Raw genomic sequence first — 16476 nt, forward strand, 5'->3', positions numbered from 1 at the left:
TCGTTCACACGCTCTTCAGCTGATTTTATCTGCAACATAAATAAAGAGCCCAAGTGATAAATAAATTCTTCTTCCACCGATAACGAGTATTTCTTCGATTGAGAAATTCATTACACAGTTTTAGTTTCCCTGTACTATCTGCTACGAAATATTTGTAAGCATCAGGCTAAAAATTGGATGAATGGTTATTTCAGTAATTAACAATAAATTTTTTCCTGATCATCTTGCATAATTTGTTAAGCAGTCGGGCAATCAAAAACCAATTTCTCACCTGTCGAACGAGCTGGCAGCAAAGATAATCACTCGAAAACGCCACAAGGCACTTCTTGCATGACGAGAGATGTGCTGCGCGTATTCTCTCTCTTTAAATTCCACCGCTGTTGGCATTGAACAATTAAAAAATTACATAATGGACCGCGCGTCGGCATCTCTTCTCTCACACATTCATAATGGCAGTTCACCAAATGTGCATGCGTGAATGAATAGAAAAAAATCTCCTCGTAATGCTCCGTCTCTTCCGCGCGCGGCGGTCAAGGCACGAGGCTGCTTTAATGACCGCAGAAAGACGAGCCACTCGATCAATCAAACGAAAAGAAAAGAAAACACACGCAAGATAAAAAGAAATATAATTTACCGGCGGATTGGATCCATTTGTTTTTTGCCGGCTAGAAAGAGGATGCAGCAGAATTTGACTTTCACTCTCCATGCGACGACCTTGTACCCGAGATCGAGTGAGTGAGGAGAGCACCACCTCCGCTGACCTCGAGGTCACAACCACTAATTATTGCCGAGATGCAGCGGGCAGGTTGTTCCGATAAGCATCGATTTTCAGGCAAAACAAAGAGAGCGGACATCTCTGCGTGTTTATTGAATGCAATTAAAATGTCTTCGGGGCCGATATCGTGTCCGATCGACAACATACGTGAGTTGCGCAGCTCATTATTGGGGTGGTTGCATGGAAATTGATGTTGCGTTGCGCAATGGTTTATCTTTTTGATCACTTTAATGGATTTTAATGTGGCGTGAATGAAATCGGAGCTGAATAATCTCTGCCTTTGATCGGCCGTGAAAATGCATGGAAATTTTAATTCATTTCTAATTTTATTTTACTTGTATAAAAATAAAATATAATGAATTTTCATTGAAGAAATTTAAAAAAATTTAAATCCAACCCTAATTTACTAATAGAAAATGTCGCCCATGTATATAAATCACCACTCAAAAACAAAATCCTTATTTTTCTTAACTACCTTCAATAATTTGAGCTGATAAAAAAGGGCTTTAATTTTAAATTTAAAAAATAATAATAATTTCATCGCTTATTGATTTTCTTTCATTTCGAACATTTTACTTCATAAATTGCACAAAATTAGTATATCTGCTGAAATTTAAAAGGAGAGTATTTGTGCACGATTTTGAATCCAAACAATACAATTTTCAATCCTGCAATGAATGGCGAGACGATTAGCACGCAATTTTCCAGACATTGAATGGCCGGCATTCCAAAAAGCAAACAATCGGCCAATTCTGCTGCGTCGGCGGCATTGACTTCTTTTTTTTTTATACAAAGAAACTAATTGTTTAGGGCCGTCACGGAGGGTACTTTACGGTGCACGTGATTCGCCTTGAATTCGACAATGAGAGGAGCAGTTCCAATTAACAATAGGTCCGTCAAACGAGACCACTTTTTGTGCTGTCAAGTCGAGAGAAAGATTTGAAGAAAGGCGAGCACTCTCATTTTCTTCAATTATTCCGCTCTCGTCTGGTGCAGCCAAAACGTGATAATCACAGCCATTAATCAGCCGACAAGATGAAAAAGTCCCGCGCTCGTCGCGCATTGTCTCTGATGCTGTTAATTATAATAATTTATGTTGTCCGCCCGTCACAAACGAAAAATTGCCTCGGCGAAATGAACGAGATGAAAGATGAGATGATACAACCGCAACGTTCGTTGCTCTCCGTGCTTTTGATTTCCCGACGACAAGGACACAAGTGAGTGCGCCTTTTACGTAACAAAGATCGAACAATGGCTTTTAATTAACTCAAAGAGAGAGAAATGCAGACTTGCTTTATAATCCACATGTGCGCTATAAACACAATTTTTTACATAATTACTTTTAATTTTCATCGATTATTTAATTTTATAGTTTTTATTATGACGTCAGTTTTGTCATGAAAATTTTAATTTAGGTTACATTATTCAAATACAAAATTAATCATAACATTGTGAAAATCCTGAAAAATGAAATGTTTTTTAATGTTGTTGTAAAATATCAATTATGATAAGTTCTGCTTTAAACCAATTTTTTTATTCTTGTGATTAATAAATAATAATACAAAAATTAAAAACCGTACATGAGTAAAAATAAATTACATTTTTATACAATATAATAAGTAGATTGCCTACATTAAACTCAAAATGTAAACCCTAAATCGGATTTAGCAATGTGCACAAAACTAATTGTAATTTTCCCACGCTCAGTTGACTCCTGATGCTTTCGCTTGCTAGGCCAAGCTACATTCAAAGACCAGTTGTCTACTTGATTCAACTTTATTTGGCATGCTTAAAATCTCAATTCCACTCTGACAATTCTTTCTGCTATTAACTTTTTACATTTAATTTCTGACCCGATTGGCCGCACTCGAAATGGTTGGTCACGAAAATCATTTTCCCGTCACCCAAGATTGCGAATCGATTACTGCGGCGGCTCATTTTGCATTTGCAAAAGACTTACTTACGCCTTGCTACGATCGTAAAACTGTACTTTATTTTTTGATAATAAAAGTGGTGAAGATAAAATGATATTTTAATTACATCTCATCGTAGAGGCTTCAAGATAGCACCTTTTTTATAAAATAAAAAATTAAAGAAAAGACGTACAGAGAGAAAATTTGAACCCGACTTGGCCATAAAACGTTTAGGTGTCGAGGATCCAAAGAATGAGGAACCGCACAGGTTGAATATTATAATAATTACAAATTCTGCTGGCGCATCTCTCGTTCGTCTCGACACGCAGAGAGGATGATCACGGCCAAACGCATCATTTGTTGGTGCGGCCGCAATAAAGATTAAATTGCAGCTCATGTTTGCCCAAAAGTTGGACAAGCGCAATAAAATACTACGTACTGTGGGTAATCAAAGTCCTCACATTAAATTCAACTCACTGGAATTCGCGGTGAGAATCCGCAACCTTGTGCTGGAGCAAAAAACGGACTCATCATTGCGTCTCGTCCTCTCTCATCATCAACCTTGCCGGATTCACATCGCCTTTGATGAGCTCTCGTGCCGGATAATTACCGAGCGCGGACACTGTTCCTCATTCTATATTCGCGTTTTAATTTATGTAACTCAGCAAATGCGTACATGTGATTCCAGAAGTCTCTTCGAATCTTTTCCTTGTTCGTCCAACCGGCAGAAAATCTTGAGAACAAGTGATTCTTATTCTCATCGCCCTTTGAACGTGGGAAAATTGGCTACCAATAATTTCTTCCGGTATTTCATTTGATTAATCGTTATTCAAATATCAAGAGTATCGTTGAAAGAGCTAATTTTCAAAAATAAAAAAAAATAAAATAAATAAATAAAAAAGGCACCATGGAAACAAAATTTCAAAATAAACTAAATTTAAAAAAAAACACATCTAATAAAGTCACTGATTATGCTCATTGAAGCTGTAGCTGAAAATTCAATGATATAAGTAAAACAAGAAGGATTTTAAGCTATTTTCTTAATATAAACTGAATTTATTATTTTTTTTTATTATAATATTTCCATGATTAATGACTTTCACGACACAAATTTTAATCAAATATTTTTAATAATTGTGCAGTTTGAAAAAATTTAAAATTTTTCGCCATTAATTTGATTTATTTCCAGTAAAGTAAATTTTTCAACAACAAAGCCACGTGGCTCAATGGAAAAGCGTGAATAGGGTATTAATATTTTAATTGATCAAATTCAGTTGATTTGCGTAAACAGCAAAAAGCGTGGGAACGGGAGCTTCATCGTGCGGCAATCGTATAATCCCATTTCTGACATTTCAACCTGATGCACCAGCAAAGTGCCAATTTCACGGGGCAGCAGACAAAAAGGACAAAGAGGTGATTTAAGATGGTGCATGTGCATCATTTTTCGCAATGCCAGTTGCTTTCTCTGGGATGTTCAATGAGTAATTGAATCTGCGATGGCCGTTTTGTAACCCGATTCATTCTCTCTCACACTCGAGCGAGTTCGCGTAATTCGATTCACACATGCTTGGTGGCCCACACAGAGATGCGCGCGCGAACTCCTTTCAAAATTTCCACGCCGCGCGCTATATTGGTTAACGAAATAAAGAGCAGCGGCGGAGGAGCAAACGTTGAAAGCTGGAAGGATGGAGAGGCCAAAGCGCGCCTCGGCAAATTAGGTCAGCCGCCACTCGCATTGTTCGCCGCCCGCGATCATATGTGCGCATCGCCGAGATTTGGCGTCGGGTTCCGCGCGAATTTGCATTTTAGATCGAGCGATTTTGAAATACGGCAGATCGATTTTTGTGCAATGCTAAATTAAACGTAGGAGAGGATTTCCTTGTTCAAATGAAAACATTGCAAGAAGCGAAAGGAATGGTATACAATGTTTAATATTTAAAAATAATCACATTTTGTGTTAAAATTTTTCATTACCAAATTTTTTTTCTTTGCCTAAAAGTTCAAAATTTCTGGTTAGCAAAATTCTTTTGTTCAGTAATTTAGAATATTTCTGTTTCTCCATTCCGTTTGATAAATTCCTCATTCTCAGAGTCAGCTCAATTTTAATAAGAAATTGCTTAGTAAAATAATGGATTAATTTTTACTTTGATTTATTAAAAAAAAAATACCTACGAATGAAATTAATAATTCGTTGATGATAATTGATTAAAAAACTCAATTGCTTGTTACATCGAAATGTTCATTAAGACAATTCGTTTTATTTAAATCAGCCACTTCAGTTTATTACAAAGATGACGCCGATTATGTGTTGGCAAAATGTGTTGAAAGAAGAGCATGATCGTAAATAATAATGACTCTTAAGATTATCAAGTGTGGGAGATGTGCCAGCGACCTGTTTACGGTAAGAAAGATATCATGAAAATATCGCCGCATAATTTGATGCACGCACCACGTAAACACCATTAACCGCTGCGCTTGATTACAACTGGAGCTATTAATTTTACAATTCCCATTTGCCTCGCATATAATTTCGTGCTTATCACGCGGGAGACGAGACGCGATCTATTTTCTTTCTAGCAATTTTACGCCACATTTTCTGCTTTTGAAACTGCATCACTTATTTATGCATACATAATTGGTTTATGTGTGTGACGTGAGCACAACCATAATTCTTTGACTTTTTAAGGTAGATTTGTAAATTTACGGCATACTTAAAAATGCAATAAAGTTTTCAGGTATTTAAATTTCAAATTTTTGGATGCAATTTCAGAATCTGATAATGCGGATGAAAAAAATTTAAAAAAATATATATATGTGACGGATGAAACATAAATTGCCCACCAATTATCGCCGAAAGGAATTTTTGAAGCCTCGAAGATCGCAAATGGCCTTAAAAATAAATTTCCTTCAAAAGTTGTTGAGATCTCAATTTATGATAGTGTGCAAATCAATAACATGCACAGCGTTTGAGACATCGGCTGTTGAAAATAAATCTGACGAAAATCGTGTGCGAACAGGTGCTTTTGTTGTTAACCTTCCGACCGTATAGCCATAAACTTCAGAAATACATTTTTCAGAAGCAACTCCAATAATTTCGAGAGAGAAGACGTGAACCTTGGCAGTGCTGCCGGAGCTCGCAAATCACGAATCTGGTCTGAATAATGGCCAATAAAATTTGGAATATTACTGCTGACATTTTGCGTCTTATCGTTTGTTGATTTTCGCTTGCTTAAAAATAAATAATGCGCAAGGTGCAGTAATATAAGCGTCTGGCGACCTTAACTCAGCTTTATCGACCTGATCTGGAGCAGACACAGCGAGATCCAAAAGACGATTAATTAAGCCAGGACAGTTTTGATGTTTTGAATAAGATTTGTAACAGATGCTCGCTGTATGATTTATTTAAATTGATATCCATTTATTTTATGTAAATAATGATGATTTAATCTACTTCAGATCTGATACACTACATGCTATTGGAATTTATTATTTTCATTTTGTATTAGTTCTCTCCACTAGCCAAGATTTTAAGGGCACGTTTTTTTTTGTTACAACTCAAAACCGTCAGACGCGTTACGCAAACTAGACAAATCGCTATTGATTTACGAGGCCATAACTCACGATCATTTCTCCCAAAGCGATGTACCCACCGCTGGGTGAACACGACAAGAGATGCTGGAAGAAAGACCTTTGTGCTCATTGCGGGCACACACGACTCCAGGTCAAATCCGCCATCAATCTCGGCGGCAATATTCCCGCTTTAATTACGCCGCGGCGTTCAAGCAGCCCGAAAATAATCGCGCCCCATAAAAAGCGTCTCATGAAGACGCAAATTTCAGCAGCGACCTGTCGACCCGCACGTAAATTTCCCGGTGCAGGTTTTGCATTTCTTTTCCTTCTGCTGTCACTTCTCTTAAATTTGGAAGTGCTGTCAATCTTTGCAGTCTTGCAAATGTCACCTGGTATAATTATGAGCCGCCGGCAACTGAAGAAGGTTGATCTCGAAAAGCCGCTTTTTGGGAAGAATAAAATTTATTAATGTGCTCAGATGATCTGGTTGCCCTCTCGTAATATCCCAGCGGCGCCTCAGGGACTCATTGCCACAGTTCGCAATTCGATCACGTAGACCTCAAATTAGGTGCCCTTTTACGGCAAATATTTGGTAATGTAAAATGAACTCAATGGAATTGAATAAATCATTGCAACATAATCTAAAATTAAATAAAAAGCACAAATTTATAGAATGAAGCTGTTTTTAACTTTTTTTATGCATTAGGGTTTTAGGTTTTTTTTTTCAAAAAAAATTGCATTTCATTTAAAAAATTAAGTTTCCCCAGAGTCTATTAAATCAATTTTTGGTAACATAAATGAGTACAGATTTTATTTTAAAGTTTAGTTAATACTTCACTAAAAATAACCCATTTTTCCCATTAATGATGTTTAAAAAAAAAACTTTTATAGTCAGTCCTCATTGAAAAAAATAAGATGACAAATATGAGTAGTTAATCGGAAATACATTTTTTAAAATAGCAAATATGTGAAAGGAAGAATAATGGTGGGAATCAATTATCACATAAAATACTAAAATAAAAAATTTACTTGGTTAAAATAAAACCTTTATATTTCACCACAATCAATTTATTAGTTTTTAAGTTTCTAATCTGTAACCTCGCATCGTTATAAAAAAATTCACAACCTTGCTTTATTTCAATATTAAATTATAAAATAAAGAAAGTTTAAAAAACGCTTCTCGAAAAGTCTTTGCTTTCACAAAAATAAGGCGTACCATTCACGCTATACTTAAAAAATGGCTCTGAATAAATTTCAAATTATATTACATTGAAATTTTCATGTAAGATTATCTCAATATTTCAAAATAACGTCAACCATAACTGACCTACCGCAAAGGTCAGCCGGCTTGTGCGAAATATATACCCAAGGCCTGCAAACGTCTCCATTCCCAATAAAGTTCCAATTTAATGTGACAAGGTTGTGCGACGATCTGTTTCCCATCAATATTGGTTCATTTGAGCAAACCAGTTTTCATTTTTTTTTCTCCATTCGCAACTGCTTCGGATGAAAACGCAACCGCTGTCGCTTCGTGTGGACCACATTCCTGCACAAGCCTGATTTCGGACAATAGGGCAATTCGGCCACAATTAAGGTAGGCACGGTCAAAAGGTGCTCGGCCAATCTGTCTCGAGGTCGACCAAGTACAGATTTTTTTTCTTATGTTGGCTGCGTGCAAATTGTTTTAAGTACTTGTTGACAGGTGAGCCACCTTGTTGCCGATGGGAACAACGAATTCGCAGACGAGCAATTAATCAACGACATTTTCTGCAATCAGGCCAACCGTGAAGTGCAGTTTGCGATTCTGACAGTGTTTCAGATAAGAGATCTTTTGAAAGCACGACGTAATAATAAAATAAAAAGTGAAACGCATTTACTTTAGTCTCGTTTCACCGTTGATGTAAATGACCTAATCTTCTTAAAAATTTCGCAATTAAATAATGAGAATTTTAATTATTGAAATTAAATAATTCGTACATTTATTGATATTGAAAATTTTAACAGACGATGAAATATTCAATCAACCTATTATAAAAACCTCTCTGTGTACAATTATATTTTTATATTCAATTTTTTACTTTTTTATAATAAGTTACAAGTTTCAGTTCAAGGCTCACGAATAACCATAAATTAATTTATTGCCCCGCCAACTAAATCGTAATGAGAGATTCGCTACTCTCCCAGTAGTAAAAGGGCATGGGAATACTCAGCGAGCGTATCGCCGAATCGAATTTCATTTCAATGCTAATTTACGTACACACATAAATAAGAAATTAGGCGCCTCGGCGTACTTGACACCTCAGCTATATGCACGCAATATAATTAAAAACGCCGACCGACCCGTGACCGTCTCGTCTCGTCCCGACGAAAGTATGCTCTTGAGAGAAAACAAACTGATTAATGCCACCGCCGGGAATTTGTGTTTGCGTACTTTATTTTTAATTCTGTCAACCGAAGCAGTCTCTTTTAATTGAAAACATGACGCGTTGAAAAAAAATGCTGTTTAATTAGACGAGAGGTGACCAAACCGGTCGACAGAAACGAAGTTTCGTAACTTTGGCCCGGGCGGAGATTCTTCTGCGGTCGCCAAATAATTTAAATTTGGCTTCGGGGAAAGAGGTTTCACTCTCTGTCTGCGTTACATAAAACGTGGATGACGTGATCCATTTTTTTTCTCCACTCTGATCTAACAGCAGAGAAAAATATGTTTACTCGTCTTTCAATCAAAAGAAGTTACTCTTCAAAATTTTGACAAGCTGTTATGCTTCTGCAAATTGGAAGTTTTTTTTTTGTCCATCACACTCATACCAAGGATGGCGCTCCACTTCGGAGAAAGTGTTTTCTTTTCTGACCGCAGAGTACATTACATACGTGTCATCACCTAATTAATGGCCTTCTAATGCACTCATTGTTTGTTAAGGCGATTCAGTTTTTTACTCTTCATTAAGCGCGATGTTGTTATAATGCCTGACAAGGAGGAAGGCGTGACGATGCTTTTTATATTATTTAATGCAGCAGTCTGTCTTTTTATTGAACGTTCACCTGGAGAGTGCAGAGAGGAGTTCATGGCGCATGAGATCCTTCCTGTACAGAAAGCACGCGTGATGTTTATAGTTTGAAAGGCCGCATGAATCTTTTTCTAAATTGCCCTGTATTATTTAATTTGTTAAATTATATTCATATTATTTAATTGTACAACTAGAAATATTTTTATAGTTTGCATTATAATGTTATTATTACGATTAAAAAGGTTATTTTTTATTTCTTTGTTTTAAACCTTTTTTAAATTTTTATTTACTAAACCACAACATAAATGGATAGTATTATATTTTGATTGGAACGAAACTTTTAAGAGTTATATAAAAGTAAATTGCAGAAGATAAGAAATAAATAATTGTCTTGATCATTAATTAAGAAAATTATAATTATAGACCACACTAAACGCTTAACAGTATTTAGATATTCATCTGTTTCAATGTCGATGAAATTTGTGTGTTTAAACTAATTTTTAACAATAAGTATTATCATAGTACCATCAACTATAGAATTGTGTGAATAATAAATTAAAATATACAATTTAGTTTACTCATTAAACGTGTCAAGCTAATTATGTATTATTATTATTATTTTTAGTATTAGTTGTCTTTACATAAAATTAAAGCTCAACTCCAGTGAGAGTCATATAAGAATAACCAAATGAAAGTAAGCGTGCAGCATCGTTTACAACGACCCTTACCAATAAATTGATAACTCCTGCACGCTTTTCGTCTTGCCCCACAAATGCACTCCCGTTTACTTGTACCTCTGGTTTTTACAATCACGCTGAATTTAAATACCATTATTTTATCAGCAGTCTCATCCGATTTCCACCTCAGAATTCACCTTATTAGAAAGTGCTATTTGCTGATTCATTTGTTGCTCCAGAGTGCATATAATTTCAATTTCATATTGTTCAACAGGATGCAACAAGTGAAGAGGTTCAACAGCCACCCATGCGGTTATTGGCGTGGGCGTCGCAAAATAATATGCGCGCACTCTCGAGAGCATTTACTCATGCAGGCGAAGTCGGTCTCGTCATTAAATTATGCCACCCTGACGCAATAACCTGTCAAAGGTGCGCGCGCCTTTTGAAGGAAAAGAGATGCGGTTGAGCAACTCATTCGCACTTTCCTCCGGCTCTATCAGAAGTGGATTTCCTCGTTTGATCCGAATCCATCTCTCGATTATATGGTCGGCGCCCAAATTGAATAGGAGCGCCTTTCTTTCTGTTCTCACGCCATAAAAATGATGTATAATTTAATAAACTTGCGGTCTGAAATAAATGGAACGTCCATAGCTTGGAAGTATGTTTGTGCAGCCCTCTTGACGTTTTAACGACTTTTCTTTCGAACCACTTTTAGAAAATTTCTGTTTCACCATTTTAATTTATTTTTTACGTTTTTTTTAAGAAGAACAAAATTTTCTCTGTTTTAACATGATAGGTCATTAATCAAACAAAATATTAGATCGAAATCTGAACATTTTCGAAATCCTCTAGTAACAAAAACCATTTCTTCCTTTCTTTCGTAAAATTTTGGCTTACGTGAGAGAAATGCGAAGGTCTGATCTCGTTTTAATTAGTGACCTGTCCCAAGTGATGGGCGCTCGCCTTGACTGACGCAGTTTTGCTACTGCGGAGTGTCTCAACGATGCTATTAAAAGAGACTTGCAATAGTAAATAAACGAACGCACACTGCTAATTGCAAAACTCCCATTGGATATAAATCAATACCCTCAATTATTCCCGCATATTAATTTAATGGGTGTGCTACTGTAAAGTGTCATCATCAGTGTGCATAAGAGGGCGATGGAGAGGATGCGATGGAGCGAAGGTTGTTGCTGCTTGACCATCTGCATGCTGAGAGTGAGCGTGAGAAACCGCGTTTTATGTATAATTATATTGCGTGTGCCGATCCACATTAAATATGCCACCGTTATTATATAATGGGTATGTATAAATTGAAAAGATGAACGTGTGCGCAAGCTTGAAATTATACGCAAACGGTCTATCGCAAGAGTTGCGAGAACCTGGAGAGAAATTTGAATTTATGAGGTCGTTTAATCGCATCAAATGAAGTCGTTATTTACTTGCTTTGGGCAACCGTCTAGTTTAAGACAAATGACATGATATTTTTTATCATTTTTAATAAAAATAAATAAGGGAAAAATATTTCAATAAAAATCTTTTGTTTTGTTACAAAAGTAGTTTTAAATAAATTTAAAATGATTTTCAACATTGTAATTTATTATCAAATTGAATTATAAGCAAAAAGAGAAAATAACAAAACACTTTTGTAAAATTTGATAGTTCAATACTAAAAAAACAATTATTACGGCAATCGTTGAGAAAAAAAACCAAAATTCTGCTGAAATTGAACTGCTGTATTTACCCTCAAAATTCCAATTAATAATTTGAATTGATACACCTTGCACATATTGAAAGTTTTGAAGGCAAGAGAAGATTTTATCAAACGGCAATCATTTGTCCATGAACAGAAAAGATGCAAATTGAGTAAATACGAATCAACACTTATGCACCTTCAAAGTAAAATTGCGTGACACAGTTTATCGATCCATGCCATCAAAAAAATTCAATAAAGTCGTGACCGGCCGTGATTGACCATAACCTTTGCCGATATGCAAATAAAGTTCCACGCAAACTGGTCGAGCGGTGATTGCAGTGACGAGCAGGGATGTTCGTCCCCGCAGGCGCTAGGGAGAGAGTGATGGACGCACCGAGACCAGAAAGGAAGTGATGAATAAGGTCAGCTCGTCTCTTAATCAAAGGGACGACCTTGCTCTGCAGTGTTACAAAGAATCATCTTGTATTCATCTTTCTTTCTTTCATGTGTGCGGCGAATGCCATTCATCAAGTAGATTTTTTAAATTGATAAACAAAATAATGCATAAGATGGAACAGAAATGCAACATGTGAATTTCCTCTGAAGAAAAATTTCATTCGTCTCAAGAAACATAAAATATCTATTTAAATTTTATATGAAACTCGATTTTACTCGTTTTGTATGAAGAGCATTTTTACGCAATAGAATGTGTTCGATCCTAAATTTTTCTTGTGAAAACAGGTGTTCTATCAATTAAATGCATATTTTGGTGGCAGCATTTCCTGATTTATGCAAGCTCGTCAGTCTCTCACAGGACCTAGATAAGTCCAAATAAGTCAACTTGTCAAATCAAATTATGTCACCCGGTTGCACTTTCACCCGAAAGGACCGTAAAATTGCTGTCATGTCAACACCCGAGATAAACGAGGCGGTAAAAAATTACAGACTTCATCCGATTCCCAAGACCAATTTTTCTCTCTAGCAGGCGCCAAAACACGCATTCCGACAGCCCATGTATTCATCGCGTTACCCAATCGACGAACGTTGCACCAATTAAAATATTCAAATTGTAGGGCTTTTGCAAAAGCTGCCGCTGGGCGTACGTGCTGTAATTAGCTTGTTGCTCAAGACAGGGTCATCAAAAGTAGAAGAGCCGGTTGACCTGCACGCGAGATGAGAAAAATATATATATTGCTCATTTCAACTTTTTCAGTGACGTTGTATCAACAAATTGGACAGGTCCGTCCTTTAATTAGATTTGACGAGGTCACTTCAAGCAATATTTCACTAAAAAAAAATCTTTGTGTGACGAGCAACTTCAACAGACGTGGCAGACTAATTATGTATTGCAGAGCTGATGCCCTATTTGTTGGAGTTTAGTATTAACATTACTTTTTTATTTTGATATATGAGTTTTTAAAATTAAATTTTTACTAAATAATTAATTTTTTAATTTTTAGTTTACCTGAAGATAATAAAATCTTAAAACAAAATCATAAAATTTGCATAGTTTTTAAATACAGTGCAAAAATGATTTGCTGAGATCATCTAAAAAACGCAACAAATTTTGAGCGGATTATATAATATGACCTTTTTAATGGAGGCGCAGAAAATTGAGTGCATGTATCTAATTGCAAATTGAAAGCGTCGTTGAACAATGAGTTCGTCGCGATCTTGGTTGTACCCTCTTGTTTGCGTTTCATATTGCTATTTTTTGTTATAAGAAAATGAGAAAGGTCATGTAGCTTAAGGTTGTATATTCGTTACAATTTACTTATGGCCCTAATGATAGTTTCACTACACAAATAATGTGGAATTAATCCTGCATATAAATTTAATTTAATTTTCCTTATCAAAATATATAACCAAGTTATGCAAGTTTTACTCTTAATTTTCTTTCCTTTGATGGATCTTTAATTATTATAAATATTTGGGCACGGTGAAGAATAAAATTGTTGTAATATTTATTTATTTTTATCCATTTGTAAATAAGTAAATCAGATAAAATTGCAGACGCACATCAAAAAAAATCAAATGCAAATAAATTTTATTTTGATCTTTTGCAGAAAAAGTGTATAACTGCACATTAATAATAATACATATAATCACAACGTTGTTAATCAATACTTTCTTTCAAACTGTTGGAAAGTAAATAAAAAAAAAAATTTATTATAATAATAGAAAAAATTAGAAAGAGTTATTCACGCATTTGTTTTTGTTATTTACTGCACTCACGCTTTGTAAAATGATATTTTCCATGTCACAGCAGGCGATAAATTTATGAAATATCTCTTTGCTGCAGGTACAGGCACAGAATATCAATTTCAAAAGATCGTTTGGCGGCAACGTGATAAAATCACTTGCAGCATTAAAAAAACCCAGTCCGTTTGGCAATACCATTAATTTTTATAGAAGAATTGGCGTGAAACGAACGCACTCAACAAACTGGATTGCGTGCGCAAAACACCACTATCAATTTTTAAGCCTGGCGTTGAAATTTCCTCTTTGTGGCCAGAGAGTTACATTATTATATTAATTCTCCATTCCAACTCAACTTGCAGTGTGAAATGATGTGTTCCTTTGAGCTTTAATCCAGCCGCTGACGCAAATTGCCCACACATTTTTGCTGAAATTGATATCTATAGTGGTCATTTCACGCACTAAATTTTCCCCTCGGCGCGGTCGTTGCGAGAAAATAACGCGGTGGTGAAGATAAATATCTTGTAATTTGCCCGCAACAGAATGAAATGGAGAATGAAAGTTGCACAACAAAAACACACCACATTCCGCCTTTCAGGCACTAGCATAAATAATAAAGCCCAATTTTGTTATATTGTTTTGCACACCTCAGGACCACAATTTCGCACAGACCAAAGTGGGCAAGGCGTTCAAATTGATTGTAAAAGTCCGAGGGGTACTTTGATTAAATAAAAAAAATTGCTATGATTATTTCAATTATATTATATAAATAATCTGTGCTATTTAAGGAGATTGTAAAAGACAATAAAATATGAGGAAAGTTAAAAGTTTTGTATACAATTTTAAATGTCCCAAATTATTGTACAATTTATGTACCGTTTTTTGTTGTTTTTATGCGTGTGCATCATTTTAATGGAGAAGAAATGCATAAAAATAAATTGATACAATTTTCTTTATATTGCAAGACACCATAACGCACATCTGCATTTTCCATATTTCACTTTTTCCGCTTAAAAATGTAATTAAACACGTTTTAACATTGTTCTTCGTTAGACTTGAATTTTTTATTTGTAATTAACAGTAGTAAATAATAAATATGTCCTTGTACACGCAAGAGACAATCTGCTGGTGTTTTAAAAAAGACGTAAAATTCTCATTAATGAATGAAGCCCGGTTTTAGCCCGCGCCGTTTGTAATGTGATACTCGCGCACTGTGCAATATTGTGAGCACAATTAATTAATTGCCTGGAGGTGAGCACATTAAGCTGAGATTATTCTCAAACGAAAGAAACGTGTTTATTTATTTACGCGATTACTCACGCGGTAGCCGGCCGATGCACTCTTTATTCAAATAAATTATCCCGTCGGTTGAGAGTTGACTTCTTTATCGCGCGTGTGCTCTTGGTGTCTCGCCAGACACGTTGATGATTTTCTTCACGCAATCCGTACAGGTCCTGATTGTTATCAGCCAGAGAGGTTATTTTCCGTAATTAATCACTTCTTAGCGCTCTGTACTTACAATTAGCTGTCTTTTTGGCAGAACAAGTAATTACCTGGAAGGTAAAGTAAAAAATCTTTCAAGATTTCCCTCAGCTTGCAAATTCATAAAGAATAGTCAGAAATATCTCCAGCTATGATTTCTATAGCAATCTTTGGTACTTAAATGTAAGTATTTCTTGTATGGACGGATCATCGTCACAACCAGATGCACCTTTGAAGATTTATTGCCCATAAAATCGACGCGAGATAACAGATTCCTGATCTATTTCGTGTCTCTGGGCAATAATTGACACCGTCTTCGCCTCCTTGGACGCGATGTAATTTGTTTTTTATTTCTCTCATAACAGCCACGAAGGCTTTTATCTGGTGATAGATCATGCGGCGAGCGAGCGTGTGCAGTGAAAAAGAGCCCGTTGTCTTGTGCCATAATAAATTCACTCGTATATATTTACATAATGGCCGGTAATTTATTGCTCCTTTTTGTATGATGACCGGCTGAGGATGCACGCGGCTGCGAAAAAAAATAATAAACGTGTGCCGTCGCGACTTGTGCGATAAGAGATGAATGAACCGCGAAAGAATTTCAGGTGCCAGGCAGGTCAATCTCCATACGGTCGTCACGATTTTGGTCTTTCATCCTCTTCGTTCATATAAAAAGTGGGCCGTAAATTAAGCGTGCAGCAAAAAAGAAAGGATCTTATGAATCGGACGTTTAATTACTCTAATTAAAGTCAACCACTGGTCTATTTAGAGATAAATATTGCATTATATATCCCAGCAGGGTAATTTCTCGAAACGCCTCATTCAAGCTTTTATTCATCTTGCCAATTAATCACCTTGTTAAGTGACATGCACTGTTTGCAAAATTCTCTGAAAGATTAAATCTTGAACAAAATGACAAGTGCAAAAGTTGACAATGGCCCAATCGTAAAAAAATCTTTCCTTTCTATTTCCCCAAGTTAGCTAATTTATCATAATTTTCATTGTGTCTGCTGTCTGGTCAAAACAACAAACTAATGGAAGCAAACCACAAATTTTCAACAACACCGTTTCCTGCTAATTGTTTGATCCATATAACCTGTCAAGTGAATTTGATTCGGAGCAAGAGAGAGGTGCTTTATTATGAATTAGACAGCGC

This window comes from Neocloeon triangulifer, unplaced genomic scaffold (genome assembly GCF_031216515.1).
Source record: "Neocloeon triangulifer isolate White Clay Creek 2 clone unplaced genomic scaffold, ASM3121651v1 ptg000014l, whole genome shotgun sequence".
Taxonomy (NCBI): Eukaryota; Metazoa; Arthropoda; class Insecta; order Ephemeroptera; family Baetidae; genus Neocloeon; species Neocloeon triangulifer.